Here is a 25492-nt window from a genome sequence, read left to right as displayed (position 1 = left end):
GACAAATTCCCCACCGATGACGAGTTCTTAGGAGAGGATGCTATGGCTTCTACTCTGCACACGTTTAAAACAAAACAGAACAAACAAACAAACTCCTGCCAGCTACAACGGGGTCACCAGCAAAACCTTTTAGGGTTGACAAAAGTGAATATTTTACTAAGAGGAAATTTTTCTCTTTCTCTCTTGCTATATAAAATATATAGAGTATAGAGCTCTCGAAACCGCTTTTGTAATTTCCATGCTTGATGGTGACTTGACGGCTGCATTTCTGGAACAAAAACAAAGATACAGCCTTGTCCAGGCTCCTTCTCCGGTGACACCTCTAGCCTGCCAGCTCACCGTCCGCCGAGTTCATTCATTTTTACTCTCCTGTTCATCACACACGGCATTTTTCTCTTGTAGCATTTCCGTTTTCCCATTTAGAGTCTAAGGGGCCAGATTTGACCACACAGCACAGTTTTGAGTTGTGTCAAACAAGCTTTGGTAAAGAAATGTCAGGGTGAGGACCCTGCCTGACCAGGAGGACCAAAAGCATCCAACGAACCAATCGCTCCCCTCGAGTGACTCATGTTCTCTAGGCTGAGAAAAGAGAAGCGCACACAGACGGACCTGCTGCTGGGCAAGGCAGGGACCTGGTGCTCGGTGCATTGTTTGGGGGCTCCCAATTTCATTCTTACAAACCATACATTTCATCTGCAAAACCTTGAAACTGCCAATCAAAAACTAGTATGTGAAGTACACCATGAACGGGACTAAAGAATCCAAAGGAGACAGGTATTCAAAATTGTAGCATTAATCACCAAACTTTCTCATGACGCTGAATTTGAGTTCAGCTTGTAACTAAACATACTCTAAACCCACTGTCAGCTGGCACTACAAATACCAGAACCAGGGTGAGTAGCCCCACTGTGAATCTGAACCCTTCTGAACACTACTGGCTTTTGAGTTCCGAGTGGGCGGAAAGCCAGTAGGACACACAGGCAGTTTTTATGGTTCAGGACCGTGATTGCCATGTTAAAGTAATGACCGCTCAGCCCTATGTCTAAAACACAGATTCAGGACACTCTTTCCACCTCAAGTGCTGACTTAAATTAAAGATTAGGGTAGAGTGAGTCTTGCACAATACAATTCCATTTGTTGAACATTTTTTAAAATGTATATATTAGATACTGACCAATTAAAGTGAACCTTTGAAGAGTCTCAAGGTTGCCCTGGTAATGCTGCTAGTATAGTAACAGAAAAAAATACAATACACAGGGTATCTGATGCCACCTCGAGTCAAGTGCAAATTTAGCAATTCTGAAACCACATGGCATAGTTAGTTGCTTATTCCGCTTTCCTGTCTTGAAAACCCTGGTGCAGATCTGGTAAGGTCCTTGAGGAAACTTTAAGGTTGTCTGCATTATCATTGTTCTTTCCTTTTCTGCTCCCACCCAACCGGGGCTTTGCCATAACTCCTGTGGAGTGCCACATTCTTGAACAAGGTTTCTCAACCTCAGTGCTATTGACATTTGGGGCCAGATAATTCACTGTTGGGGGACTGTTCTGTGTAATTTTAGGATGTTGAGCAGCATTCTTGACCTCTATTCACTAAATGCCAAGAGCAACACCCTCGTTGTAGCCACAGACTGTCTCCAGGCAGTCCAAATGTCCCTAAGCGGTAGAGAAGTGAACGGAATGTCACCGGGTTGAGAAGCAGTGGTCTAGAATAATCAGTATAGAGTAGTTTCTACCAGCGGACATGTAAAACAAGCTCTGGCTAAGTCTGGGCTTGGGTGAGCCTCTGCACCCTTTGGGACATGCACAATCCATAGCTCCAAGGGGGAGGGCTCAGCGTCCTCCAAAAAGAGTGATGCTTCTGTGCCACGGGTCCACCCTCAGGACACATAGTTCTTGGGTCTCATCAACTGGATTTTAATTTAAAATTGTCAATCTCTCGTCCCCGGAAGCACCTCCTTTCATCAAGAAAGAGTTGTCATCCAAAATTAACGTGTTGACGAGTCGGACCAGACACTGCTCACGCACCCCGTGCTTGTAGTATGATACGAGCAGCCATGCCGGCGCCATCCAAGGAAGAACATCAAGCCGCCTTCCCTTAGAACACCAATTTGCAGTAAGGTTGGTGCCTTTCAGTTGCCACCACGGATACGTCATATAGACAGTCATGAATCATTCATGAACAATTCTGCATGATTTACTCCTGCACTCCAAAGTAAAGGCATTCCATATTTCAGCTTGCGTCTAGACAGAGATATATTACAGAGCTTGCTTTGCCCCGAGGTTGTCTGCTTCCAGCTTCAAAAAGCCACACTCTTGGAAAGAAATAATAAAAATAAAAAAATGACAGGAATAAGGTTTGAAATGCAGAAAGCATCATTAATGGAGCCACGTAGCATAGTACCCTATGTATTATTAAGGCGTTACTATGTCCTTTTTAGAAAACAGAAAGAGAATGCCACAGGGAAGCCAGAGTGCAGAAATTCTGCATCGGAGTCTTGGCACTCTGATGGTCGTGGTAAGAATCACCTATGAGAATGAAGTATAATATCCACCAGGAGACTCTCTTCAGAGAGTCTGCAGAGTGAAGGCTGATTGGTGGCCTCTGTGACCAGCCAGAGAAAGGGATTTTCTTTTTTTTATCATTGTTGTTCGATTTTGTTTTTTTTTCCTCCCTCTTAGTTTCACTGTAAGCTGTTTCTTTAAGACTTTGTAGCACTGACATTTTTCCCCTTTTAGGGAGAGATGAACCTATACTGTGACAATATCTCATGAACCATAAAAACTGGCAACTTGCTTCTCCTACCCAGGTCATTGAGGAAATCTTTCGAAACTCTGCACAACAGAGCTGTGGTCTCATCTCTTGTTATTTTTTTTTTTTTCCTTTGAAGGCTCTGTCTGCCACCACACTGTCACCTCTATCCTTATATTCCTCCTCCACGCCACCTTTGGTTCTCGGCTTTAACTACAGCTATGCTTAAATAAGGGATCAACAGCCTGTTTGTCAGCTGATGCCTGTTTAGAAAAAAAAAAAAAAAAAAAAACAAGATTCAGTTTCTAAAATCTTTGAAAAATGGTGTGCCTGAAAACTAGTGAGAAAAAAAATTAAAATCTAAACACTAAACTGTAAAAAGGGGGACTCTAGCAACAATATTTGATGTGTAAAGAATATATTATTAAAAAATTATTTTGTTAAATATAAAGTGTGTTAACCAGCGAGCATTGTGCGTGGTATATTTTCCTTCCTGAATTTCTCCCTTCTCCCTACCCTCGTTGTTTAATGACTAATTCTCAGTCACTTCTATCATCTGAATGTACATGTATCATTAGCACGATATTCCATTAGAACTAAGTGTTAGCTTTAGCATTTGCCTGTGTACATTTTCATTTTTCACAATATAAGCCAAGGCTGACTCGAGGGTCAGAATGGAAGCTCAAATAAGCCAGCAGTGAGGATGTGACAGGAAACTGCTTTCCTGGCTTGCATCCATACACAGCACTGATGATAATCTATAATTCCTGAGTGTGTGCTCTGTGGCGGGCCCTGCGCTATGCACTGAACCCATGGGGTCTCGTTCATGCCACACAGCACACCTATAAGGAAGGGACTCTTTCCTGTGACCTCCACTTTGCAGTTGAGGAAAGCAAAACATAAACAGGTTCATTTGTCCAAAGTCACAGGGTAGGAAGTGGCAAAGCGGGAATTTTGTATTATAAAAGTTTCACACACACATAAAAATCAAGAAAAGTGGATAAGGAACCTTCATTTACCCATTGCTCAGATTTAACAGTGTTGGGATTTTGCGTAATGTTTCAATTATTCTTCTTTTCCTTCGAAGATTTTAAATCAAATATCAAACAAACATTATGCAGTTTCTTCCCTATTTCTTACAGAATTCATCTCTTTAAAAAGAATCATCTTTTTAGAAAACCTAAAAAAATTAATAGGAATTCCTTCATAGCATCTACTGTCCAGTCCATGCTCCAATTCCTTCAACTTTCTAAAATATAAGCGGAAGGGGTATTTGCATGACCACCCACAACACCGCATTTGGTTGTACCCGCTCCTACGCCCAAAGCAGGGTTTGAACCTGCCAACTAGCAGCTGTGAATTCTGACAGGCTCCTGGCTTTGCTGTTGGTATTGGAGGGTTTGTGGTGGGATAATTGCTCTTTGTAGAGCTCCACGTTACACTCCCTTCTAGAACCTGAACACGGCAAGCAGCCGGCAAGAAGCTTTCTCCCCGTTGACCTTCAAGGAGCAACAAAGAGCCCAGAGCAGGAACCTTGCAGCCGGCCAGCCCCAGAGAATGTGCTTTTCATGTGCGTGTCAGCTTTCCTTGGGGAGTAACAGCAAACTGTTATTTTTCTTCTCTTTGAGACAAACACATACTGCCTAATACAGAGTAAACCTGAACAATAGTTTAGAAATTGCCATCATCTTCTGCACTATTGGAGGAAAAAAGAATAAGCCAGCCACTAAGGAAACATCAGCGTGGAGTCCCTAAACACATATCCGCACCCCAACTCCACCAACATTTTCTTAAAATGAGATTACACGATTTTCCTTTTCAATTTCCCATGCGTCCAATTCTCTGCTCCCTGTATCCCTTGCAAAGGATTGTTTACAGTTCATTTCTAATTCAAGTTTCATGCGAGAGTACTTCAAAGCATAGGAGAGAAAGCTATGAACTATGATAGCCCTGGACTTGTGGTTACTTGAGGGTTATGTTGGGGCTATTACTCCTTTTGAAGGACAAATGTTGTCTCTGAGCAACCTCACCGATACTTTCTTCCCACATTTGTAAGGGATTTATACCTTGAATCGACATGATAGTCTTATCTGTGAGCCTCAAACTGTACTGGTGTGCCCACTTGGTTCTCCCTGATCCACCATCTGCATCTAGAAGGCATATTGTTCTTTTGACGAACGAGACATAACAAGTGCCATCGTGCCTTTCACAGAGTAAGAGTTAAATGAATTTCTTTGATTTAATTTTAAGGACTTAACATTTGTTTTATATTCCAAATATATTCAGTGGTGGTAATGATCTGAAGACTGATATTTTAAGGCAGGAAAATGAATGAATATAGGATGAACTAAAGAACCAGAGAGTGATGGGGGAAGATGGAAAGGTTAGATATGTTTTTGATTTTTTGATTACTAAAGCATGTTAGTAGAAGAGTAGCTAGAGTTAATAAAAGCTAATTTATAATTTTGATTTTAAAAATTCCAGAGGACAGAATATACTTCGTAGAGGCAATAACCTCCCAGGAAAATCACCTAAAAGTGTCTCCACGTCTAGCTTTTTACTTAAGTCGTTTATTTATTTTGTAAAATATAAACAAATAAATAAATATGATTCCACACTTTCCTTAATTGCTAGGTTAGCGCTGAACATCTTTTTCTGCCAAAAATTGTTTATTAGGTCTTATAAGGGAGCCCCAACCCTATACATATATATCAGGCAACCCCTGGTATAAACCACATTTTGTATGCTGCAATGTAAACCCTGTGCTTTTTTTAAAGAATAGTATAATGAACCCAATTTAATATAATTCAGCTTCAGTAATTAACTCATGGCTAATCTTGTTTCATGTATTACCTCTTGTCTCCCCAGATTTTTTTTAAAGGATGACGAGTGGGAGAAATGAGTGAATGGGAGTCAAATGATAGCTTTCTTTTTAACAAAAATCTTGACCTCATAATTCTTTGAAGCCCAAATTCCAATTTAATTAATCCCAGTACTTACATTGCTATCTGGCTTTGAGTCAGGGCACTTTTTTAAAGCTATACTTTTAGAATTAAGTTTGAATTTTAAAACTTCCCAAATGAATAGCTCCGTGAGGTGGGCGGAGTCGGGGAAGAATTTGGACAAACTCTGGCTACCATTTCTTAAGTCCCTCTGTGTGTTAGACACTACATTGGCCACCTTGCATGAGACAATGATATTTATTTATTAGTTCAACCATCTTCATAACCACTATGAAACTATAAATTGGCATTCCCATTTTGCAGACTGGGACACTGAGATTTAGAGATATTTTATGATTGTTCTCAGTAGAAAGAGGCAAAACCAGGTTTTTATTATCAAGATATTGTTAAGTCTTAAACAGAATGCTACCCCAAAATTAGCTTAGACTAGAACCTGGAATATAACAAGAGCTTATTTTATATTAGCTGATTTTAGGACTGGTGGTATCATAAGATAGATCACATGGTTAAGGTAACTCTATATTTAGACTTTGTAGATTGGGTACAAGTTGGGCAGGTAATTAGGGAATAATACTGTACTACAGGAAATGAACAGTGTATTTGCAGTGGGACAAGCAGTCTGGTGTCATGTGAGTGTGAGGTTGGAGATGGGGGCCAGACATGGTAAGGCATGAGTCTAAGAAGAAACCCAATTGTTAGGCCCTGGAAGATCTTCCTGAGAAAATTGGAGGTGATTTTCTTGATACTGTGGATTAATTAACATTAAAAAGGGGGAGATATGGCCATATTTGTGTCTTGGAATAACAATCCTAATACCAAAGTGAATGGTAGATTGGGGTCAGGGATACAGAGGTAAGGACTCTAGCGAGAGACAATTAGAGGAGTTCTGGAAAAAATGATATGGATCTGATCCTGTAACTGGTGAGACGCAAAATGACCATTTGGGCAACAGGACTTCATAGAAAATGAAAAATTAATAGGAATTCAAAAACTAAAATAGCTAACATTTGTAGTTCAGGTGATTAGCAGGATGTTGATGTTAAGTGCAACCCATTACTTTCCTTGGGGTTGGCACATGATCTCATTTCAGACTATACCAGAGATGCTGGCATGAATCAAGCATTTAGGATCAACCTCAAATATGCGGGTGTCCAGGGTAGCTCAGTCTGTTTGTATTTGCCAATCTGATTTTCACTTTGGTTTGAGTAATTGCCATTTGAATAACCAAAGTTCACTACTGGTCATACACTTGTTCGTAGTGTTCTTGAAATGGAAGTCAAAGGTTGGAATGAGAAGAATACAAAACTTTTCACTAATTTGTAGCAAATACTAATTTCACACCATAATAAAATAAAAGTTATTGGCATACTGTGATATACACTGCTTATAAATTTCCGACACCTCTTTTTGCTCATGCCCCGTCAGAATATAAAATGTCAATTATATTTTTATATTGTTGTTGATCAGGGTCTTGGAAATTCAAGAAAAGATTATTTAGCCACCCACTATGACCTTCTCTCATTTTCCCCCCAGAACATATAGGAATAAATGGCGAATTAAGTCCTGGGAGAGCTTTTTGATTTGAGATTTCCAAAGATGCCCATCCTGCTCCCACTAGATTTTTCTTTGCCATTGTTTGTTTTTTGGTTTCATTCTCTTTTTAATTAATCACAACATTGGGTCAGCCAGACCCATTAACTGCATTTCTCACTTAGGCCTTTCAGAGATGCAGCTGCAGATGCAATTTAATTTGTTGACCCATGATCGATAGCAATTAATAGCATCTCTTTAATCTTGTTGAAAGGTCTGTCTTTGAGTTCCAGTAGCCACCATCTCAAGAGAATGGTATCCATACAGACATATACACACAAACAGGTTATTTAGCTTCTAGGCAATAGTTGTCCTCAACCATCTACTTTTCTCATGACTACTTGGCAGCCATTTCTGAAGTCATTATTTTCTAGAGTATTTTCAAGTATTATAAAAAGAAAGTTCATCTGTACTCTGTTATAATGTTCCTCCCTGAAAGTTCATCATGCCAATGTTATGGACCAGGAACTCTGAGAAAAATACTATAAAGCACCTTTTTTAATTCAGAAAAATAGATTTGACTTTTTAAAGTGCACCATGTTAATAAAATAAATGCTCAATCTTTTGGCGACTTCACCATGCTGTCCTGTGGCTAACCCAGTCACTGCAATCCAGTCTTTTCCTTTTACCTGCCAAAGTAATTTTAGAGTTTATTCATATCCATGAATAAATAGTGACAGGAGATTTGACTTTAGGTGGTAAGTACACAATGCAATATATAGATAAGATATTATAGACTTGTACACTTGAAACCTTTATAATTTTATTAACAAAAGTTTTAAAAGAGGAATGAGAGAAGTAGCCAATGCCCTCCTACAGTTTGTAAGATGAAGTTTCTACTGCTACAGGCCAGACCATGTAACTGGCCCATGTTGCTAATAACGAAATCCATCCAAATCAGTAAACACGTGCCTGGAAGCAAACTAAGGGCTTTGAGCAAACTCTTTAAAAAAGAAACAAAAATGAGTCACCTCAATATTGTGAAGGAATCATTTATTTGTCTGGGTGCCATAGGCCCTCCTGCTCTATATGGGCAGACCTTGGACATGGTGGGTCCAGTTCTAGATGGCCACAATAAAGTGAACTATCCCAATAAAGTGAGTCACACAAAGTTTTTGGTTTCCCAGTGTATATAGTATGTTTAGACCACATTGAAGTCGATGAAGTGAGCAATAGCCTTATGTCTAAAAATAAAATGTACATACATAATTTAAAATACTTTATTCCTAAAAAATGCTAACCATCATCTGAGTCTTTAATAAGTGGTAACCTGTTTGCTGGTGGAGGTGCACTGTCAATGAACAGTAATATTTTTGAAAGTAATCTTTTTTTCTGAGCAGTAGTCCTCAACAGTGAGCTTCGAATATTTAATAAACCATGTGGTAAATAAATGCACCATCATCAAGGCTTTGTGTTGCATTTAGAGAGCACAAGCAGAGTAGAGTTAGCATGAACTCCAAGGGCTCTAGGGTTTTCAGAATGGTAAATGAGCACTGACTTCAACCGAAAGTCACCAGCTGTAGTCGCCCCTAACAAGAGAATCAGCCTGTCTTTTGAGGCTTTGACGCCAGGCATGGGTGTCTCCTCCCTAGGTACGGAATTCCTAGATGGCGTCTTTTTCCAATATAAAGCTGTTTTGTCTGCATTAGGCGTCTGCTGTTTAATGGTGCCACTGTTCTTGATGATCTTAACTAGATCTTCTAGACAATTTGCTATAGCTTTTATATCAGCACTGGCCACTGTAGCTTGTATTTTTACATTATTGTTTCTTTCCTTAAACCTCATGAATCAACCTCTGCCAGCTTCAACCTTTTCTTCGGCAGCTTCCTCACCAATCTCAGCCTTGAGGGAATAGAAGAGAGTTCGGGGCTTGCTCTGGATAAGGCTTTGGCTTAGGGGAATGTTGTGGCTGGTTTGATCTTCTAACCGGACCAGTAGAATTTTCTCTATAACAGCAATAAGGCTGTTTTGCTTTCTTATCATTTGTGTGTTCACTGGAGTAGCACTTTAAATCTTCAAGAATTTTTTTTTTTTTTTTTTGCATTCACGACTTGCCTGACAGTTTGGCGTAAGAGGCCTAGTTTATCGCCTGTCTCAACTTTTTACATACCTTCCTCATTAAGTTTAGTCATTTCTAGCTTTTGATTTAAAGTGAGAGACGACTGTTCCTTTCACCTGAACACTCAGAGACCATCGTGAGGTTATTAATTGGCCTAATTGAATATTGTTCAGGGAATACAAAGGCCTGAGGAGAAGCAGACAGACAGGAAAATGGCCAGCTGCTGGAGCAGTCAGTACACACACAACATTTATAGGTTAAATTCACCATCTTATGTGGACAGGGCTCATGGCACCCCAAAACTATAATAGTAACATCAAAAGTCACTTGTCACTGATCACCATAACAAAGAAAATAATTTTTAAAAATTTGAAATACTGTGAAAATTGCCAAAATGTGACTCAGAGACACAAAGTGAGCAAGTGCTGTTGGAAACATGAAACTGATAGACTTGCTGGATGTGTGGTTTCCAAAACCTTCAATTTGTTTAAAAAAAAAAAAAAAGCAACACCTGTAAAATGCAATAAAGCAAAAGCAATAAAACGATGGATATCTGAAGTCAATTCACTGGCGAGTGAACTCACTCTACTCTACCCAGTTGTGGGGACCCAGCACATAACACTTTATCAGAATTTGCCCCTGCATCTCAGTAGGAATTTGTATTTGCATTATACTGAATCTTCCTACTTGGTACCAGGCTGAAGTGTGGAATGGAAGGTAGTTGTCTCTGTCAAAGCAGCAGGCAACAAGCAAGAGATATTTTTGAACAAAAATCCCTTTTTAAATTTTAGAAAACGACAATATAAGGATGGCCACATGCTCTATAAATGCACAAGACTAGTCTTAACACCAATTGTCAAGAAGATTCCTATATTACAATTTACAAACAGCTAATAAAAAGATGCTAGGCAATATCCTATAGGTAAGATTTGAGAATATTGGATATATAAATATAAGGTTTAAGACTTGTAAATTGCAAGTATAAAGTGTCTAAGGTACACAGGTATGCATATTTGTATCTACATGTAAATAGTACAGTCTATATGTTTATAGAACTGTATCGTATATAGACATTATGGCGGCCTAATAGCTATGTCAAGTTCACCTATGGGATACATCTTCATAGGACTGGGATACTCTTCTGCCACTTTTCCACCTGACAATCGTAGGCTTGTTTAGCTAACAGTAATTCTTACCCACCTTTGCCGTGTTGTAAGGCACTTCATTAGTTCTGCTCCTTCATAGATTTAATTTCCCATCTAATCATTTGTGGCTCATGTGGTCCATTGATTTCAGAGGGAGGCTGAACATGATAAGCAAAGGAGAGTTCCAGAGGGGAATAAAAATTAGGCTGCTATGGAACCTAAAGTTCTTACAGTAACAATCTATGTATTTAAAAAAAGAAAAAAATATTTCTAATTAAATGTACAAAATAGTAACATAAACATATGGTTGGGGTTTTGGTTTGTTTTTGTTTTTGTTTTTGCAACTAAAGAATCATTTCTGCTTGACAGAATCATATACCTGCTCAGTGTCCTATGGGATGTGGCGCTTCAGGGCACCACTTCTGGAAGCTGACCAGAGAAGGACAGGATATGCATGAGGACACTTGCACGCACTTAGAGGAGAATGTTCTCCAAGCTGCCTCACCTGTTTGCATGAGGCGTGCTCCTGTCTGGTGGTTGGGTGGGGGACCGCTTTCAGTTCCCCAGAGAACCCAGCAGCGTCTCAGGAGGTTCTAATCACTCAGTTGCCTGGGTCTCAGCCTGCCCAGTGTTCTGCTCTCAGGAATGCCCACTTTAATTGCCTGGTTTGCTTTAGAGGCCCACTTGCACCTTCCTGCTCATGAGTTACTGTGCAGCTCTACATGTCAAGGCACACTTTGGACATAAGTAGTGGTAGGAGAGGCCCAGCACCACCCGTGAACGAGAGCAGAGCCAACCACGTTCCATTTCCCCTTCCCTTCCTGCCAGCACAGCGCTTGTCATCCGGCCAGGCCACTGGCTACCAAGCTCCAAAGTCAGCTGCCTGTAACAGCGTCGCTGCTACACTATAACGGGGTCTGTTTTTTTTATTGTTGTTGTTTTTTGTTTTTAAATATGCAGTTATCCTCCAATGAGTAGGGAAGCCAGGGTCACAGCAGTAAAGCTATAAAATAATATAGTTGAAAAGCATAAAGTAACTTTAAAAATAAGGGAGGTGCACAGACTTTAGATATTTCACAACACCAATGTAGCATGCAATGACATGTTTCCCTTCCTTACACTTGCAGAAGTAAAATCAGAATATACATCTGCAATCACATATTCCATCCCATTGATTTGCTCTCGCAGAAAATGGAAGGTTAGTCATCAAACTCATATGCCTATTGAAATGGTGTCTACTCAGAAAAACATTCTTTGTTTACCATAAAATCTATTATTCAGTACATATAAATTCACAGTATGTAGACTGGGTATACAGCATGATACAGTTTTCTTTAACTATCTTCTAAGAAATAAAAGGGTATGTTGGAAAGGCATCATGCATGCAGTGAAATACAACCTAGAAACCCCCTATTCTGTAAACCTCTGCTGTGATAAGCAATGAGAGGCAGATTTTTTAAAACTCTGGTTAGTTTGAGCAACTGTATACTTAGCATCATCAGACCTGGGGTTGAACTAACTAATCTGGTTTGAACTAATTTTCTTTGAGACCTGATTTATGTCTACTGAGCAAAGTCAAAGAAACTGGATCATTTAAGGCCCACTTCTTAATGGCTCTATAGGTGTTGCCAGAATCACGTTTACAAGGCCAATTCCTTTCTTCCTTTTTATAAAGAATTCATATTAAGTGAACATCCTTTTTAAAAACTTTTTATTGACCTCCCCTATACATACAAAGTGCACATATTATAAGAATACTTATACCATGGGATACATAGGGCATATCACTAGTAACCCAAAAGTCTCCCCAAGCCCTCTTCCGGTCAGTACCCTCGCCACCACCAAGGACCAACTCCACCAGCAATGGGTAAACTTCTTAACAGCAAAGCTCATGTTTGTCTGTTTTGAAACTCTAAGTAAATAGAGAGCATGTGCCTTTTGAACCTGTCATCTTTCATTCAACATTTTTTGTGTGTGGAACTCACCTATATTGAGCATCTATTTATCAAAAAGGAGATTTGATTTCATTGGCAAAGCTACATCCCTTTATTTCCTATGAAAAATATAATTATTAATATTAAAAATCTAAAACCCAACCCTAAAATTGAAGATGATAACGAAATGGGGGGGATCTCTATGAACTTACAATCTTTTTCTATTCTGAGGATTTAATAGTAGATAGTAATTTAGAATTTACTGGACTCCTAACTTTGGAACTCTTTCTAAAAAGTGGTAAAGAATACCAATAGTGAAGCAAAGTTTCTATTTTTGAAGGAGATGGTTTGTCCTTCACTGCAGTATTTCATCACTTCCAACTGAATTTGTCATTCGTTTATCACCTCTCTCTCCACTCTATAGTCAAGTCTTAACACCGACCTAGAAAGAGAAGCAGCACTCCCTGACAAGTGAGCTCAGAAAGGTCAGGTCTGAACTAGAGAAGGCAAAACAATCATGACATCCGGGGTGGGGTCACGGGACACCAGAGGGACTGTCAAAGTATTTCCCAGGGAAGACAGCTCACCCTCGCAGGGATTGTGTGCTCTGCAATCCTTGCCAGGAACACCCAGACCAGCCCCACCCCGACTCCTTCCCCTGGCTCTCTTTTCCACCCCTCAGTTCTCAGCCTAAATGTCTCAGATAGTGTTGTCTCAGCCATGTCTCAGATAGCATTAGCCTTACACCACAACAGGGCCAGGTCCCTCCGAAAGTTCTCCCATAGCCTCTAGAGGTCTCCTTAGGGAAAATTTATGACTCCGTAAGTAAACTATTCTTTGGTTCTTTCCTCCACCAGGCTATAAGTTAATAAGGCACTCACAAGGGTGCCTGACACACAGCAGATGTTTATCTAATATTTTTGGAATGAGTGAATTAATAAAGGAATAAAATTAAATAAATATTACAGTCCTGAACCTTCTGATTTGTTTCCTTCTTCTTAATATTCTTGTATCAAGGGGGATACGTATGTCTCTCTAAACAAACAAACAAAAAATTACTAAGTGTCCCATAAATCCAATGCTCTCTAAAAATACAAAGATTCTTTATTTCCAGTAATATGTGCATCATAGGTTTCCTTAAATCAGAGGTCCAGCAGCTCAGCATTTTGGTGCTAAAACCCAGCAAGAGAATGGAAGGTCAGTAGGGCAAAGACATTTGCTTTGAAAGAAGTATATTACAACATCTCAGACAAATGGATCAGTGTAGACTATCAAAATGACATCTTTAAAAAGGCTGGTAACTTGTGTACTTCTCACATTTAGTGCCTTCACTTAGGATGACTTATTTGGCAGAGAGTAGAAATGGTGAAGATATTATGTGTTTTTCTGTTTTTATGTGAACCTCCTGTTTCTTCAAAGAAATTCGATTTTTTTTGGCCTCTTCTTTTCTTTCAATATTTTTAGACTGTAAAGAAATTTATTAAGATGACCAAGAGAGCATGTTAATAAAAAGCGTATGGGTTTTCTTGAAAAGTGATACATATGGTCACAGGATGGGTCCAGTCTTTGCAGCTGTGGGGGATCAACACTAGCAGGTGAGGGTCTGATCTGGCAGTTATAATGAAGCTGAAACAGTGATTATTTTGAGGTTTCTTTGGGGGCAAGGAATTCCTCAAATTCCAAAACAGGAAAGGCTCAGAGATTGAGGATTACTTAATCTGATGGGAATGAATTATTAACAATTTGCTCATAAGGGTATTCACATTTATTATAATTAAAATGAATATATAGCACATGTCATTCCATGTGGAGGCATCAGTCCTATAATCCTAGCCATGCAACTAGCTCCCAGAAACTTCTTGCCAATATTGTAACAAGCTGAGCTGAAATTTTGGTGTGGTATATCCTTTAGGACATTTTTAAACACAATGCTTACCATGAAAACCTCTTTTCAACCTGTAAGTGACACAAGTAGTATCTAAATTAAGAATTCTTCCAAGACTTCTTTCAATAATCTACCCAATTATTCTAAACTCTCAGCCAAAATAAAGGAAATATTACCAAAAAAAAAAAAACTATTAACTGTATTAATTTAATTCAAAGATTATATTAATGAGAATTTTTCATCATTTGCCAAGTGAAAAACATTGGGTTTCATGTTGAGGGTAGTAGAATAAATACAAAATAGTCTCTTTTGTTTTGTCATAAACTTCAGAGCCTAGTGAAGTAGAGACACAAACAAAACTGTTCATAAAATTTCAGTATATAGAGGTTTGCATAGGATGTGATGGAGCATAAAAGAGGATTAATTATTTCAAATTGGATTTCAGAAAAGCCTTTCTGGAGAGAAAACAATGCTGCAGCTGATTCTTGAAAGATGAACATGAGCTAACTGGAAGCGGAGACATGAGCAAGCTGTGGCAGCCACAAGTACACCATGAATGAAGACGTGCAATGAGAAGCAACATTGCAAATGTGGGAAGTTACAAACAAATCCATGATGTGCTCAGAGAGAAGAAAGAAGCTAATAAGGCAGGTGTAGGCCAAGTCAGGAAGGCTTATGTGATCCCTGTTTAGAAGTTAAACTTCAGTCTGTAGATGCTAGGAAACCACTGAGAAAATTTAAATGGGAGCTACAAACTCAATTGTGCACATTGGAGAGAGGATTCTTGTTCTGGCTACACCATGAAAATGCATCTGTGGAAAGTGACACTCTGCTGGAAGCGGGATTAGATGACAGATGGACTCAAAACAAAAGATAGCAGAGTCTACACTAGAACATTGTTTAAAGGGATAAGAAGAAGTGGATCATCATGAGCTGAATTTTGGCAATAAAGTAATGAGGACTTCGGAATTAAATATGCAAGTTGAGAGAGGAAAGCAGTATAGCCTGACTGAGAGCTGAAGTACAAGAGAAAACTAGGCTGGGTTTATGAGAATATGACTTTAAACTTTGAGCATTTTGAGTTAGAATTGACAGTAAAATTTCTAAGTAGTTCTCTCCAGCAGCCCATTGGATATATGAGTTGGAAGTTCAAGGCTAAGCTCAAGATAGGGATACAGGTTCCATAGTTCTAAGAATGTAGAAGACAGTTAAAATCATAAAGAAGTTAAGCTTGCACAAGTAACGACTCTTGGGCTAGGAAAAAGCCATTATAACATAGAAATGAGCCAAATAAAGATACATGTGACTATGATCGGATCATAAATCTGTATGACCACACATTTTTCCATATTCTGTTCATGCTAATGTTCTTTCTCAGTGTTTCCAATGGGCAACATATTCACTAAATCTTGTTCACTTTTATTTTAGAAAGGCAAAGCCAAGAGCTAATGTGGCATTAATGTTAAGTAAAATCTAAGTGGCCTGATGAAAACTGATTCTCAGTGATCTCAGAGAAATTCAACAGAATGTGTTGGTATTACCTGCCCATGTAGATAAATACATATGTCACTGGATAAAGGGAAAGTGAGTAATTTATTCTCATACAAATAATTCTTACATATACGTGCTGAATTGCTCAGTTTTTCAGTCCATTAGGTTCAAGTTAATACATATAGAACATGTCTAGAATCAATAGGACTTTGAAGGTATCATTTTTAATTTTATTCTGATGAAAAATTGTGAGTGCTGCTAGATAGTTCCAGCACTTACGCAGTATCGGCAACAGGCCCCTCAGGAAGCATGAGGCCAAGGTTAAAGCCCTTCTAAGTCAAGATGCTGCAATACCCATGGAGCCAATTTTCACAGGATTGCATGTCTTCTGGTGTTTTATTGGCGTTCCCAGAATCTGAGAATAGGAGGGATGCACTGGGACTCATTTCAGTTGCAGATGCATAACTCTTGGCATTAAATTTTCCTTAACTTTCAATAAATTCAAGGTTACTGCTTTAGCTTATTAGTCTTTAGCTAATTTAATACCATGCACAAAAAAACAAAAGTCAGAATGCTGTTTTCCTCAAAATACAAGACAACCATGTAATGGGAGATGTGGGTCCAAGTTTCTGCTGAATTAGCAAGTACATGCAGAAGAATGAACAGCTCACACCACTTTCCTCATGACTACTGTGGCAGTTGTCTATATACAAGGAAGATGCCCCTCTGGCCAAGTTGCATTCCTTGACATTGTGTCTTTATTATTAGAGAAGAGTTTGTATATCCCTAGCTATATTCATGCTCTTGTTTGAAAAATGGTAGATTAGATTAGAAGTAGGACTGGGGTTGGGATAATATATGCATAATATATGAGCACACTTCTTGGCAGCAGCTCAAACACAATGCAAAACATATCTTCAGGGCAAAAAAAAAGCTCTGCTACCATTCTACTAGCTTATGTGCCTTAAACTCAGTCTTTACTGATACATCAGTCCTGGAAATTCCTGCATTAATGTGACCCAATAACTTGCTGAAAAATATTTCATACCTTGGTTTATATTTGAGTAGTGTTTTGCAATTTTTAATGTATCTTCAAATATTCTATTTTATAACCTAAGAAGTCGCTATAGTGACAAAGCAGTTGCTATTGTTGCATTATCTTATTGGGGAAACTGAAGTTCCAAGAGGTGAAATGGTTTGTACAAATTATATGATTAATAAATGGTAGATCTGGTCTAGAAGATAAGTCTTCAGACATCTAGGCAACATTTTTGTTGCTTGGTTGGTTTGAGAGAGAGAGAGAGAAAAAGAGAGAATGATTAGTTCTTTCACTTATTCATGCATTCATTGGTTGATTCTTGTATGTGTACTAACAAGAGGTCGAATGTCTAACCTTGGTATATCTGGATGATACTCCTACCAACTGAGTACCCGGCCAAACCAGAGGTATAGGCAACCTTTAACTTCACTCTACTCAGACATCCCGTAAAAATACATAAATAACATCTCTGAGGTCTTAACTCAGACTAGAAATAGTGCTTAGTGTTATGGAATAAAGGATTTTTCTTATGTTTCTTAATTGTCTGGAGCAGTTGACAACACAATTGAGAAATAAACTTTGTCTTTGATATTCCTACCCCTTTTCCTAGAGTTCCATTTCTTTCCCCAACTTTTCACCTCCAGAATCCTGGGGATAATGATTCCTATCACTTCCTAATAAGCATTTCTCCTATTTTTCTTATTTCTTCACAAGACACAAATGTGGCCTCCTCTCTGAAAATTTTTCTTATTTCTTCTGGAATCATCTATTGTCCCTGCCTCTGAGCTGCCAGAAAATGTTAATATCACTCATTACATTATGTCTTAATATTTCATATTATCATTTTTTTCACTGGGCTGTGAATTCCCAAAAGATAAGGACTATGTTTCATCTTTGTGTGATCCACAGTACCTAGAAGAGTCTCTGGCACGTAAGAGATATTCAAAAAGAGTTGGGTTTATGAATCTGAAAATATTTAACCTAAACTGTCAGTAACAATGTGCTTGCTCCCTGACAATAACAGCAAATGGATATAAATATTAAGATGTCTTCAGAGAGAGATAAATACTTAGCACAAAGTAATGAATCTCTCATTGTGAAATATCAGATACCATGACAGTAGGAGAAGATTCAAGGGACAATGGAGTCTTTCTATTATTTCTCAAATCATGTCACATAGGCAACTTTGAAGGTCAAATCAAACTATTTTAATTCACAAATATTTACAGTGGACATTTGCCATTCAGAGACATACATTCACAGCTCTCTATATATTCTTAAATTTACTATTTCAGAACATTTTGTGAAGGATCTTGGATTTCTCCACATTTTATTGAAAAACACCTATTACCTTTCTATTTCCAAGCCATAAGTTATCTACTTTTCAAAATTCTCATTTAATCATGTCTCTTATTTGACCTCTATATTATACATTAAAAAATCCAGTTGTGAGCACTTGATGATGGTATTCAATAAGTATCATTTAACAAGAAGAGAGACCCACAGAGTCACATTGAGAAGCCACGGGCTGGGAGCACCACAATTCTAGGGCCCCTGGGAGGTCACTTGGGAAAATTCAAAACCTCAAATGTTAAATCTGCAAATGCCAGGCGTTTAATAGATAATGAGCTCTTATTACATGCAAGACACTGTGGTGAGTGCTGCAGAAAATTCAATATGCATAATTGTCCTTGTCTTAAACAGTCTGCTAATTAATCCAATGCCTCTATCTCTGTTGTATTACCATTTGAGCTTACATTTTTAATAGAACTCTCTAAAGAAATAGCCTAAAGGCTTCCAGTAAAGATGGTACCTTGAATTAACGCCTCAACCTTCTCTGTGACTACTCACACATATAGTACTGAGAGATTAAATACTTTAAAAATATTAAAATCATAGACATTTTAAAATATAGAAATATTCACAAGAGTTGGAAATAGAACAAAAACAAGTGAAAGTAGGAGCTATATTCATCAGATCAAAGAGATTCCAGAATTATTCACAATTCATGTCTTAGGCAGCTCAGGCTGCTATAACAACACAACACAATGAAAATGACAAGTAGATATAAAGCACTCTGTTGCATATTTGACATACACAGATTCCTGAGGAACAGCTATTAATTGTTTGAATTGTGAAATGAATTGCCACTTTTTCCATGAAACACCATTTTTACACAAAAGAGTGACTCATAGACAAACTATAGCTATCAAAATTTAGTCATTGGCGTACATTTTCTCAAAAAAAAATAATTGAGTAAGTCTGTCACTTTAAGGAAAACTGACAAATAACTACCTATTGCCAACTGATAACATTTGAGCAAGTGAAAATTATAATTTTGGAAAACTTGTATTCATGACCATGAGCTTGATAGAATCCCAATATTTAACAGCTATTCTGATGAGAGAGGTGATTTTATTAAACAAATATGGGTTTTTGATACTTTTATATTCAAAATTTGTCCTTTGGAATATCTCAGTGAATAAATACTTTCCAAATGATAATACATAAAAAATCAAGTAGAGGTAAAAGATCTATTCAACATGCAAAATAATCCAATGGATATTAGTATAACAGAGTTTATGGTGATGATTTCAGATTTCACCTTGCCACTGTTAGTTTTGGTGTACTGACAAAGAAAAATGTCCACAACTATCTTCTACCACTCCTACTGCTTAACATTTCATTAGATTTTCTAATCAATTAAAAAAAGATAATAAATGACTCAAGTTATACAAAGAAAGAGACACAATTGTCATCTGCAGATATGATTGCCTATAGAGAAAATCCAAGACAATATCAGACAAACTATAAAAACTAATAATAGAGTTCAGCAATGGGATCAATGTCCAAAAATCAATAGTATCTACCTATAGTCATGCCCAAATAGAAAGTGTAATACAAATAAAGTTATTCACAATGGTAACAAAAATTATAATGGACATAAGCATAACACATTCTTCCATGATTTTATTTTTTGAAATAAATGAAGAAGCATATCATTTTCACAAACAGAAAAGTATGTCAAAATTGATCTGCAAATTCAATTAAATTATTAGCAAAATCCTCAGAAATTATATAAAACTTAAACTGATTCAAAAACTTGTATCACAAAAAGTCTAAAAATTTAAGACATCATTTATAATAATAACAAAAATTTAAAGGTACCTTATATGAGGTATAACAAATACATAAATATTATAAAGGGGCTTTTTAAAATTAACTAAGAACTAAAAAAATACATGAAGAAATATGCTATTTGCATGAAAATAAAACTAAACATCATAAAGGCATCAATTCTTTGCAAAAGTGATATAAAAATTAAATAAAATTCTTAAGCAATTCCTGGTGACACATTTTAGGAAACCCAGTGATCTGATTTTAAGTTTATTTATAGAATAATAGCAAATACTTAATAGCATTTTTTATAAATCAGACACTTTCTAAGAACTTCATAACTCTTTAAAGTCAATAATAGCTATATTTAAAAGGTAGGTACTATTAGGTTGGCCAAAAAGTCCATTACATTTTTTTCTATAAAATAAAAGACACATTTTTCATTTTTACCAATAACTTTATTGATCTGGATATTTTCAGTATGTCAGCTCTCTCCTGCTATTGGCTTCTAGCAGGTGGAGGCCAGGGGCGCTGCTAAACATCTTCCAATGCATAAGACAGCCCCACAGCAAAGAATTATTTGGCCAAAATGTCAATAGTACCAAGAAACTTCACAAACCACTTTTGACACGTTTGATTAGTCATAGCACCTTCTCCAAATACTGCTCAAATCTTTTTTTGAATTTCAGTTGTGTTTTCACCTTTCTTGAAATAATAAAGCATAATATGCTGAAAGTATTACCTATCTTTTTCCATCTTCAATATTATAATGGCTGCACAAAAACTCACCGATTTTGATGTTTTTTTTAATGCATGCAGATATGACAGCTATCAAAATACAATCTAACAAAATTGTTTTGAATGAAGTTAAAGACAACTAAGTGCTACTAGAGCCAACATACAGAAAAACGTAACAGACTTTTTTGGCCAATCCTATATTTCATCCTCATTTTTACCTTTGAGAAAACTGAGACACAGAGAGATTAAACCTTACCCAAGGTCAAACAGAGAGTAAGAGAAGAAACAAGATTCTTCCCTAGTTTGTTGAGTGTGCCCTTAAACTATGCATTACTGTGAAGAGTAGTAAAATAACTTTATGGAAGAAGAAAGTGAGGCATGTGAAGGTATTTCTATCACTATAGCTTGAAATAATTTCCTGTCAATGCATAATAGACCAATGAAACAAACTGAAGAACCTATCGATGGCTTACACATTTATGAGAAAGATAACAATTAACGGTATATTAAACAAATGTTACTGGGGTCATTAAAATAAGATCCCTATTTTATGCCATAAGCAAAATCAATTCCAAATGGATTAAATATGTTTAAATAGAGCAAAAACTTTAAAATAGTTGCAATAAATTTATGGGAACATATTTATAAACCTGGTGTAGAAAATAATTTTAAACACACAAATGGAGTACCAACTATAAACTAAGAATTATAAACCTGACTACATTAATATTAATAACTTATGTGAAAAAAAGACACCAAAGAAAGACAGGACAAGGTGGAAGAAGATATGTCTTATACAAAACCAACAAATAACCAGTATCCAAAATAAAGTCTGACAATATTAAAGATATAGGGAAACACTAATTCTCGCACGCTGGGAGAGCATGATTTGGTATGACCCACTTGAAGATCAACTTGGCAAAAGCTAGTAAAAATGGAGAAGTGCCTACCTAGGACTCATCAGTTTGACTTCCAGGCCTATCAGCCTAAAGAAAACTCTTGCACATATACACAAAAGACAGTGTCAATGATTTCCATTGTTGCTACTTGGTGCAGAATTATTTTTACTAAAGAATAAATATAATGAAAATATTAAGATATATGGACTAAATATAATCTAAATTAATGACTATATTTGCCTTGGGGGAGGAGAAAAAGGAATGATTTATAAACTGAATCATAAGAGAAGTATCTAAAATGATTTATTTAAGAAAAATCTGAAGGAAATATGTGTTAACATTTGTTAAATTTGGAGAGTAGCTACATGGGTGTTTATAAACATTGTTTATACCCTTTTAAAATTGGCATATTTTTAAAATTGGCATATTTTCATTTTATAAGAGAAGTGCTGTATTATCCTTAGCTTCTTACTAAACTTGGACTCAAACACCTGGATTATAATCCAGGCTCTTCTGCTAGATACCTGAGTGTCCACAGACAAGGCTTCTGAGTTTTAAATGGCAATGAAACAACTTCCTTGCAGAGGGTGATTAAATGGGACATCCTGAGCCACAGGGCTTCTAGCCAACTGTGCAAGTTAGCTAGGGACTGCCAAACGATGTACCACAAACTACATAGCTTCAACAAGAGAAAATTATTGTCTCGGTTCTGAGGACAAAAGTCGAAACTCAAGATGTCTGCAGGATTGGTTCCTTCCAAGGACTATAAAGGAAACATCTGGTCCAGGCCTCTCTTTTGGCTTATAGACAATCTCCCTGTATCCCTTCAGATCTTCTTCCTAGGCTGCATGTCTGAGTCCAAACTCCCCCTTCTTGAGAGCACACCAGTCCCACTGGATTAGAGCCCCCATCCCCAATCACCTCATGTAACTCAGTTATCTCTGCAAAGACCCTATCTCCAAATGAGGTCCCATTCTGAAATACTGGGTGTTATGACTTAAACCTATGAACTTGGAGAGGGCACAATTCAACCCATAACACCTACCACACATAGCAGATACTTCAAATATATAGAAAGAAAATATGGTTTCTTCAAGCATGTTCAATTTCTCCCAACTAAAAGCAAATTTAACAAAATGATACTCATTCATTGGTCAAATGTAAGGAGGCAAGACTGAGGAGTGGCGGGATGGGGTTTTTTATTTCAGCTCCTTCCTTTTCAGCTGCATTATGACACCTGCGTTAGTGAGCCCTGTGCCCAAAAAAGGCTGGACCTGCCAGCTTCTCACTTGTCACTCTGTATCTAGTGTGCTGGGGGAAGGAGGGTAATACTAGCAACGCCAAGATCATATGTCTAATTCCCATCAGAGCTAATTAGTTTCACTCATCTTTACTCATATCGGCCACTTAGCTGTTGCCCCGCTGACCCATGGAACAACTGAGACCAATAAAAACATCAGGGCACTGGCTGTTCAAAAAGCCCTGACTTCTGTTCTGAGTCCCAGAATGTATTACCTAAGAGCAAAGAAGAGGCAATAGGAGGTTACCTTTATCCCAGTTCAAACCACTACTGTCATATTATTTTAAATCTCCATGACCAGGTAATTAACAGTATGCAGAAAGAAAAATAAATCTTCACAGAATGGAACAGCCTACACACACCAATGAATGGGAGAAGCAAAGTCAGCTAAAATGACCTGAAGACACCATAGCCTGGGGTTAACAACACTCTTCTCTGGCCATTTCTTTCTACTTAATTAAATATATTTTCATATTAAAATAATTACAAGTAAGGTTAAACTGAATAATCACTACTTATAAATATTTTACCCCCATTTATCAGCTATTGCACCTTTTTCCCCTGTAAAAAAAAAACAAAAAAAAAACGGGGCATTCTACAGAATAAGCTTTTTAAAAACTTTACCAAAAAATGTTACCTCTCTCCTGTTTTTTATTTTGGTCAAATCTTTGCTATAAATAAAGACAAGGGTTTTCACATTTAGATGCAGAAGGCAGTAATCACATTCCCAGTTTCTCATAAATGCAATCCAAATTTCCAAGGTTTTTCTTTTTTAAGTGCAGAACCCTTAGCTCCTTACTGCCCCAGAAATCTGAGCCTTAGAATTGATGTGGATTATAATTCAGGGAAACGAGCTAGGAACACCATGCACTGAACTCCTCAATATGCACAGATATAATGTCGGGGGGAGGGGCGGGGGGACAACCCTATTTGCACGTTTCTCTTCGTCAATATCCTAGCAGTGATGACTAGAGAGCATGTCCGGGAGTGCTCTTGGTTACAAGCAACAGAAACTCAATTCAATCTAACAAAAAAGAAATGTTTGACACTCATAATTCAAAAGTCCTATAGTCCGCTTCAGGCACAACCAGATCCAGGTACTCAAATTTCAGACATCTGTACCTTTTCACCTCTCAGGTCTACTTTCATCCTATAGGATCAAATCAAATGATGACATAGAGGTCCAACAGGAGCTCTCAGATCACATCCTACTAGTTTAGCAATGCTGGGAGAAAAATATAAAACTTCTCTTTTCTGAAATTTCCAGGAAGAATCCCAGATTTCATGACCACATGCCCATCCCTAAACAAGTCAGTATATGTCAGCAGATGCTGGGCTCTCATCCACTATGCCTCGTCCACGTACAAGGGATCAGACTCCACCTCGGCTATATGGATCTAAAGAGGCACGGGCTGGTTCCCCAAAGGAAAATTGGGATGCTGTTATCAGAAGGGGACACGCCACAAAAGCAGCAAAAGGCAAAAGCAACAAATATTCATTATCAAAGGCCTCAGCAATTAGCACAGAAAAAAATATGGTTAGTCACAAGAGGGGGGAGTCAGAAAACACAGCAAGCTCAGTACAAACTTATCATTGTAACTGGAAAAAAAAGAAATTAAAAATTCACATGGGCAACGAATTATAAGTTATAGTTATCATTTGAAAGCTGCTCTGTAGGTAAGAGAAACAGCAAACAAAGAGTGACACAGGAAGGCTGTTTAACTCATCCCCAGCCACCAATAAATTCACACCTGAGCCTTCAATATTTGACAACCCAAAAAAACAAGGAGCTATCATGATCATGCCATTATTATTAAGTTAATAAGAAAATTGATATATGCTGCCTTTCAAGGCCTCTCCAAGCACGGGACTAAGTCCTTTTGTACATGCCATTAATTAATTTTTTTGGTAACAATTAGTTTCAATGCTCCTGCGAGGCAAGCTAATTTCTCACCAGGGTAAAATGAGCCACTTGGATAAAACTCATGTTCTGAAAGGCAGGAGTGTCCAGCCCTGATAATGACTTTAGGATCAAAATGCATTTCCCCACTCCACAGACTATGCACATGGAGCTCAAAAGGCTATGAACAAGACAGTAACCTCACTAGGTATGTGCTGTCAACTGCCAATTACAAGTCCCCTGTTTGACGCTTGGCCCCTTGGATTATCTCTCCAGTGGTAGAGTCAGCCACAAGAGTCAGGCATTTTTTTTTTTTGCTCCTGTTGTAATATTCTATCATAATTAATGACAGTGTCACATTGTGCTTAATGTAAATTAATTCTATATTTGTCCAAATAACCCAACATAATTTGTTTAAGTGTCATGTGTAGCCAGATTTTTGAATGCATTATATGGAAGAGGGAAAAGGCATTCCTCTACAGAGGGTCTGGGGCTTACTTTTTTTAACTCAGGAATTAAATAAATAAAGGACTCGCCATATGTGCAGCCTGGGACATTGCTTGCAGCATTTAGCAGGGTCAGATTATCAAGTTTCATTATTTGATACATTTTTCAGGCTGGCAACAGACTTGCAAAGAATTGATGGGAGCAGCAAATTCATTTTAAAATGGGTTTATCGCTTC

At 37.6% G+C, this 25492-nt stretch overlaps 1 pseudogene; it reads right to left on the bottom strand.

Annotated features, from left to right (window-relative positions):
- Positions 1-8538: 8538 nt before the first annotated feature.
- Positions 8539-9496, bottom strand: LOC129080591 (tigger transposable element-derived protein 1-like; annotated as a pseudogene).
- Between the last annotated feature and the right edge of the window lie 15996 nt (positions 9497-25492).

This window comes from Pteronotus mesoamericanus, unplaced genomic scaffold, assembly GCF_021234165.1.
Source record: "Pteronotus mesoamericanus isolate MK-2021 breed Mesoamerican mustached bat unplaced genomic scaffold, CSHL_Meso_final contig_90, whole genome shotgun sequence".
In the NCBI taxonomy this organism is placed as follows: Eukaryota; Metazoa; Chordata; class Mammalia; order Chiroptera; family Mormoopidae; genus Pteronotus; species Pteronotus mesoamericanus.
Note: the sequence above shows the minus strand (reverse complement) of the source record. Positions and strands in the feature narration are given on the sequence as shown.